At 34.1% G+C, this 7,688-nt stretch overlaps 1 non-coding gene across 1 annotated transcript; it reads left to right on the plus strand.

The window, feature by feature from the left end:
- Positions 1-1,945: 1,945 nt before the first annotated feature.
- On the plus strand, positions 1,946-2,051 carry LOC140885966 (small nucleolar RNA R71). Its single transcript, XR_012151376.1, has one exon. It is a non-coding gene; the product is annotated as a small nucleolar RNA R71 (small nucleolar RNA).
- The last annotated feature ends 5,637 nt before the right edge of the window (positions 2,052-7,688 follow it).

Here is a 7,688-nt window from a genome sequence, read left to right on the forward strand (position 1 = left end):
CGTCAGTACTCGGCACCATCTTGATCATTCAATGCTCTTCTTCAGGGGTCGTGCCTAAACTCTTTCAGCTTCACACTTTCCACCTACACAACTCAAAATTATTATTGATGTCTAGTCTCAACATGCACAAAAATATAATAAAAAGGAAAACAACTAAAATAAATTAAATATAAAGCAAATAAAAATACTAGTTTGGCTTGCCTCCCAAGAAGCGCTTAGTTTATAGTCCATAGACCGGCTGTTACCGATTATAGCCCGTTGCCACTGTGTTGGAGGTTTTTTCATTCTCTTTCACTCTCCAAACATATTCAACACCCTCTTAAACTTTGATTTATCTTTATTCTTCTTTTTCTTTCTCTCTTGGCAATTCTAGAGCACTAACAACTTTACGACAGCTTTCCATCCTTTCTGCTTGATCAATCATGAACACCGTTTCTTTGAATGGATTGCCAATCTTCTTGAATAAATTAAAAAATTACCTTTTCACCATCAAAACCCATCGACATCTCTCTTTTCTTGACATCTATCTTGTCTTCAGCAGTAGCCAAGAATGGTCTCTCCAAAATCAATGGCATATTTCCATCCTCCTCCATGTCTAGCACCACAAAATCCGTAGGAAAAATAAACTTATCTATTTTTATCAGAACATCCTCAATGATTCCAAGCGGATATGTGATAGATCTGTCAGCTAGCTGCAATATGATTATCATGGGCTTCACCTCGCCAAGTCTTAAGCTCCTGAAAATAGACAAAGACATCAAATTAATTCTAGCTCCTAAATCACATATGCTTTATTAAAATTAGAAGAACCAATAGTGCAAGGAATAGTAAAACTCCCTGGATCTTTTAATTTCTGTGGTATCTTATTTTGAAAGACAACACTGCACTCTTCAGTCAGATTCACCGTCTCAAATTCCACCAACTTTTGATTCTTAGACATCACTTCCTTCAAGAATTTAGCATAATTTGGCATTTGTAGCAAATCATCGACAAACGGAATATTGATGTGAAGTTTTTTAAAGATCTCAAGAAATTTTATGAATTTCTCATCCAATGCCTTTTTCTTGAACCTTTGTAGGTATGGAAGATTAGGCTTGAACATTGGTTTTTTCTCAACTACACTCTTCTTTTCCTCAACAATTTTCTCTTCAACTAAAGAATTTTCAATTTTCTTGGGCTTTTCACTCTCTACTTTGCTTCCTTCAGTCCCTATTTTCTTTCCGCATTTCCATTCTATGGCATTGCATTTATCTTTCTGATTTAACTCAGTATTACTTGGAAAATGGTCTCAATTTTGATCCTTAAACGCATTTGCCAGCTGCCCTATTTTAGACTCCATAGATTTCATCATGGCACCCATATTACACATGTGCATCTCCATACTATCAAGACAAGACTCAGTTATTGTCATCCTTTTGCCAAATTCCGCAACAAAAGTACTCACCACATCCTCCAAAGATGGCTTTCCTTCTCCCTTATTTGTATTAAATCCCAAAGGGTGATTCAATACATTCTTGTCATTCGCATAAGAAAATTTTCATGATTACGCAAATCAGGATGATAAGAGTTTGGTAAAAGGTTACCTCGATATCATCCATAACCTCTGGTGTTAATGTATTGGGCCTCATCAGGAGTGTGTGTTTGTGCAATAGTGATAGTCTTACCTTCAGAATTTCAAGTGCTCATAGCAGCTATCTGTGTAGTCAATGTCGAGACTTGAGCGGATAAAGATGTAAGAGGATCCACTGCATAAAATCCTGCTGATTTTTGGATGCCAGCACGTTCAGTATGCCACTGAAAGCTATTGATAGTCATTTGCTCCAGCATCTCATACGCCTGAGCAGGATCCTTTGAAAATATAGTACCTCCAGCAGTAGAATCTACAGACATCCTCGTTGGAGCATTCAACCCATTATAGAATATGTCAATCTGCTCCCAATCTGCAAATTTATGATTCGGGCATCTCCTCAAAAAGTCCTTGTAATGCTCTCATGCCTCATATAGTTGCTCAGAATCAATCTGTCCAAAATTGCGGATCTCTATCTTTAGTTGGGTGGACTTGGCAGGTGGAAAATATTTTGCCAGAAATTTCACTGTCATGTATTCCTAAGTAGTGATGCTTCCCAATGGCAGTGATTGCAGCCAACTCCTTGTTTGATCCCTGAGAGAATAAGGAAACAAACGCAATCGAATAATATCATCAATAACACCATTCATTTTTACCGTGTCCGTGATCTCCAGGAACGTCCTCAGATGCAGATGAGGATCTATAGTAGCTGCTCCCCCAAACTGGTTCTGCTGAACCATGTTGATTAATGCAGGCTTTACTTCAAAATTTTTAGCATTGATGGTTTCACGAGCTATTCTAGAGTAGTGAGCCTGGACTACGGGCCTGAAGTTATCTCTAATTGGCACCAAGGGAGGTAGATTATTTTTAGCCATATCTTTCACTTCTTCTCTTCTTGCTTTTTCTCAAATCTCTTGCAGTTCGTTCAATCTCCGGATCAAACAGTAGAGAATCAATGCTTTGAGATCTTAGCATAAACTGCAATTCAGAAGAATAAAAATAAATCAGTACTAAAAATAAAATAAAGAAAACTCTAAATTAAAATCTAGACTAATTCGTAACAAGACTAATATAAATTCAATAAAAAATACTCCCCGGCAACGGAGCCAAAAACTTGTCGCATAATTTTATGCTCGTAAGCGCACGATTGTCAAGTTTTAATATATGATAAATAGAGTATCGTTCTCATGAGGAGTATAATTGAAAATAATATCACTGCTTGTAATTAAAATAATCTAAAATTTATTTAGAAAATTAAGTAGAGAATTTTTCTTCAAACTTAAAATAAATAACAAAAAATAGCAAGCCAAACACACAATTTAAAAGATTATTAATGAGAGAAAGAAGTCTAGAGGATTTTATTTCAATTGGTTTTAACAACAACTACTTCTAATTAATTAATGTTCATGAATTCCTTTCATTTAATAGCCAAAAACACTTAATTGTTTTTATTTTCCTCTCCCGAGCAACAAATAAAATGTATGAATTAAGGTTCGATTCCAATATCCCTATTAAAAATTTAGGCTTAATGATATGTGATAAACTATGTTCTTCAACAAGCTCCATTAAAGTTATACACTCTCTCGAGCTATATAAACAATAACAATGTAATTTCTAATGTCTTATTCAAAATCCTCTCTCCCGAGCATTGATTTCAAATAAATATGATAATTCAATTAGTGATCAAGTAATTGAAAAGACAAACAACTAGAAAACACAATTAAATAAAGAGAATTCAATCACATAAAATAAAAAAGTTGTAGAAGTTGTCTCTACCAAGCTACATCATCCTCTAGACTAGAAAAGTTTAGTTCATGATGAAAAATAAACCAAAAAAAATCATGTTTAGGAGTTTAGACATCAACATTCAAAATTTAGTAAGAGAAAAGAAAGAAGAACGAATCCAAAGTAGCGTCTCTATCTCCAGATTGCTCCGTCTTCGTCTTCGTGCTTGATCTTGTGCTCTTCCAGTTTCTCTCCTTCACCTGCAGACTTTTCTCTCCAACGTGTATGCGTGTTGCGCGTCTGATTCCCCTCTTTATGGTGTCCTTGAAGTCCCTTTTATATGTCCTCGAAGCCCGCCGAAAAAAGCCCGAAAAATCGAGAGATTTAAAGTTGCAAAAATCTGCCTATTTCTTGCAAAAAGAAGCACGGGGCACTCGGAAAGAGGCGCGGGCTTCTCTTTAGTTTTTTTTATTTTTTTATTTTTTTCGCACATCTCAAGCGCCTAGGTGCTTCATATTGGCACTGGGGCGCTACCTGCATGTGTCCAGCACACGTCATTCTTGTAAAAATCATATCTTAAGTTCTAGCCGTTGGATCGAGTTGAAATTTTGACTGCAGCTTTAAAACATCCTATAATTTAATTTGAACAATGAAGATTGGATTTTGATTACTCTAGAAGCTCCATTAAATTTTGTAATCTATCAGCTCCGTAATTCATTCTTCCACCTCTTCTCGGTACTTTTCCTCCAATCCTTGCATCTCACAAAAACAACAACAAATACGCATAAAATCCACTCGATACATCACAAAAGCCAAGTCTAATCATATGTAAATTAAGTGCATAAATTGCACTTATCACATTTGATTCAAAACTCTACATATATCACACTCAGACCAAAAATTATGATTTTTACACGTCTAATTCCATAAATCTCAATAAACTTTAACCAAAAGCATCAAGAATGCATCATGCTCTACGATTATACATCATAATAATGAAAACTTCATAAATCATGTTTCAAACAACATATGTACATATAGGGTTCATATCAAAATAACTATAATCTTGAACGGTGGTTTCTAAACGTTAAAAAAAACCTTGCCTGACCGCTAGCGTTTGGATTTAACCTGAGACTTTAGACAGACCTAGCCTCGAATGGAATATAATTCTGCCCTAGGTTTTGATGCCGTTTGAACGTGAAGGTGAAGGGGAGAAAGTTGCATCCAAGGAGAGAAAAGCGATTGAAAAATGACGCTTCAAAATTTTGTGACTAATGAGCTTATAAGTCGGCCTGTTAGTCTCAGACACTGACCTTTTAAAAGTTCTACGATCAAATATTAAAATGGAAGTACAACTTTAAAATTACATAAAATATTTTCTCTCAAATACTGCTCCAACTTAAAATTTAAATTAACCATGAAACATTTTCTTAACTCGTTCGATGGCTAGTCTCGTTCCTTCGGTTCAGAATTAATACCAAACCTGAAAATATTAAACTAACTTGAAAAACATTAAATATCATAACAATCACATAAATTAAACATAACTTTTAAATATCATGAATAAAATGCATAAATAATATAAATCATTAAAAAATTTGTGATTGAGCTAGTTGACTTTTGGACCTTACAAAATGCAAAACATGACTCATCCATCTCATGAAAGTGTCAATTGCATTATTAGCTAGTTCAAAAGACATAACTAACCGTTCTAAAAGATATGACTTTCCACATATACAACTCATGCACCATTCAAACACATCAACATAACTCAATTCACTCAACTTCTTAACATATTCATATTCAAGAAACTTAAGATCAAGATTTGAAATCAAATCATATTTCATATGTAGCACATTCTCAAACCTTTCAACAAAGTAATTAAATCCATGAAATTTAGAATGAAGATTATACCTTTGAAAGTTGGCGTTGGATTTGTATCTGAGATTTGAAGCTAAATCGTACCTCCCAAAGAGAGTAACATTCAAGTCTTCAACCTCACCTTGTGTGTGCTCAAATTTAGAAGGATCAAATATGTGCATCCTTTCAACATTGGATCTCATTTGCCTCCTCATCGATACATCTCCCACAACCTGTAAAGAAAAAAGAACAATACTCGAGATTGAACCAGCTATATCATGACAATGAGATAAAACTTCTTTGTACAAAAATACTTTAAGGGTTTTATTCAAATCCCAAACTTTCTCAATCTCACTCTTTTGGTCCATATATGTTTTTTTTTGCCTCTTTCTGCTCATTTTCTTTTCTCTCTTTTTTTTCTCCAAGGTCTTCTCACTCTTTTGTACACTCTTTCTTACGGCCTCTAACTTTTCTTTTTCTTTTTCTTTCTTTTTCTTTTTCATGGTCATCTCACTTTTTATTCACTCTTTATTTCGGCCATATCACTCACTTTATGACATTCCAATTGTTCTTCATGAACTCCTTTTGGATTCAAATGAAAATGAGAAATTGATGGTTCTTCTAATAACTCTTTACTACCCTCACTAGTAATACTAACATGACTATCTTCCACAACATGAATATTAGACACTTCTTCATTAAATAATGATTTATCTTCCAGCACATATTTTTCAACATTCACATCAACAATCATTGGAGTATCATCACCTTCAATGTTCCCAACTTCAAATTTACATTCAATATTAACTACAACCTGGGATTCAACGTCTAATTGAGAACCCACCACTTTCATTACCTCACTTGAACATTGACTAATATCATGCCCAACTTCTTGACACTAAAAGCATAAAATATTACAAATACGAGTATTGTAAATTTTAGATGTACTTTGATATCCATGTTTGAGAATTTCACGCCTTGAATTCCTCATTGGTCTACTCACGATTTCCTCTTCTACATTCGATCTCCATGTGGATGTCTCACGCAAGTTGCATTTATCACTCTTATCATAGTGATTAGGGGTAAAATTTTTCCTCATCACTCTTTTCATCTCATCCCATGTGGATATAGAACTCATTTCATATCTTTTCCTATTCAACAACAATTGATCCCATCAGTAATAGCATAGTCGATAAAATCGTTTGTGACAAGTGTAACCTTCTTAGCTTCCGAACAATCATGACCATTAAATAAATATTCTACCCTTTCTTCCCGCTTCAAATACGTCTCCGGATCTGAATCCCCATGGAACGACGAAATCTTTATCTTAATTCTACCCACATAATCATATTTCCCACATAAGAAGGCTTCTCTCTTCCTTCTACCAAACCCATGGTCTCGTCTTTCCCTCTCTCAATTCACGTTGTAACTTTAATCATCACCTCCCATGTCAAATTCATTCTCCAACTTACTAATCTTCTTATGTAATGGTTCTAATGCCGTCCTCATCACCTTAGTCAATGCTTCCACTTGAATCTTGGAAAAACCTAACCTAGGTACGAACCATCCCCTAATTTTTTATCAGATTTTATATAAGAAATTGTGACTGCAAGAAAATGTTATTAATAAAATTTCCTCACCCAAATCCTCACAAGTCTCTCCAAAGAAAATCACTCACACTCTTTTTTTTTTGCCTCACCACAAGGAACTCACAATCACTCCAACAAAATAAACTCTCTACTAAAATATTTTTTTTCACTCAATTGATAATTCAAAAATATTATTATGCTTTATGCCTTGTGGCTTATTTGTATCAAACTCATAAGTTCAAACTTATAGACACTTTTAAATTGACACGTAGACCATACAAAAACGAGTAACTATAAAGCAATGCAACTTGACACCAAAGATCAACAAATAAGAATTGACCAATATATGTATATATACTCTTTTTTTGTTTGTTTTTTCTTTGGAAAAATTTTCGGTCTCTTTTTTTACCGACTTCTTTTTTCTTTTTCTTTTAAATTTCAAATTTTTTTGTTTTTTATATCTTGTAGCACAAGTAACAACGAAACTTGGACGACAAGACAAAGAAAAAAACTAACATAGACAATCAACAAGGGAAAGACTCAAAAGAAGAACTAAGAACGAAGATTGAAGAAGAATCGAAGATATTGAAACTGTAACTTACTTGTCTCAAAAAACTTTGCTCTGATACCAAATGAAATGAATCTTGTTGGACATGAAAAGAAAACACGAACTTGATAAAGTTGCACCCTCAATTAAATGTACAAAAGATCCAAAGTGTTGTCCCGATCTTTGAAACAAGCAACAAATGTGTCATATTCACCCATTGTTTATGTAAAACTGGAAACAAATAATCACGATAGAAACAACTGAATTCAAATGAAACTTTAAAAAACTCGTCTTTGATAAGCCACAATGAAAATCAACCGACAAACGCCACAAAGTAAGAACTTTGATAATTTTGATTTGAACAAAGCAAAAGCTTCAATAAATTGATAACAATAAATAA

This window comes from Henckelia pumila, chromosome 2 (assembly GCF_033568475.1).
Source record: "Henckelia pumila isolate YLH828 chromosome 2, ASM3356847v2, whole genome shotgun sequence".
In the NCBI taxonomy this organism is placed as follows: Eukaryota; Viridiplantae; Streptophyta; class Magnoliopsida; order Lamiales; family Gesneriaceae; genus Henckelia; species Henckelia pumila.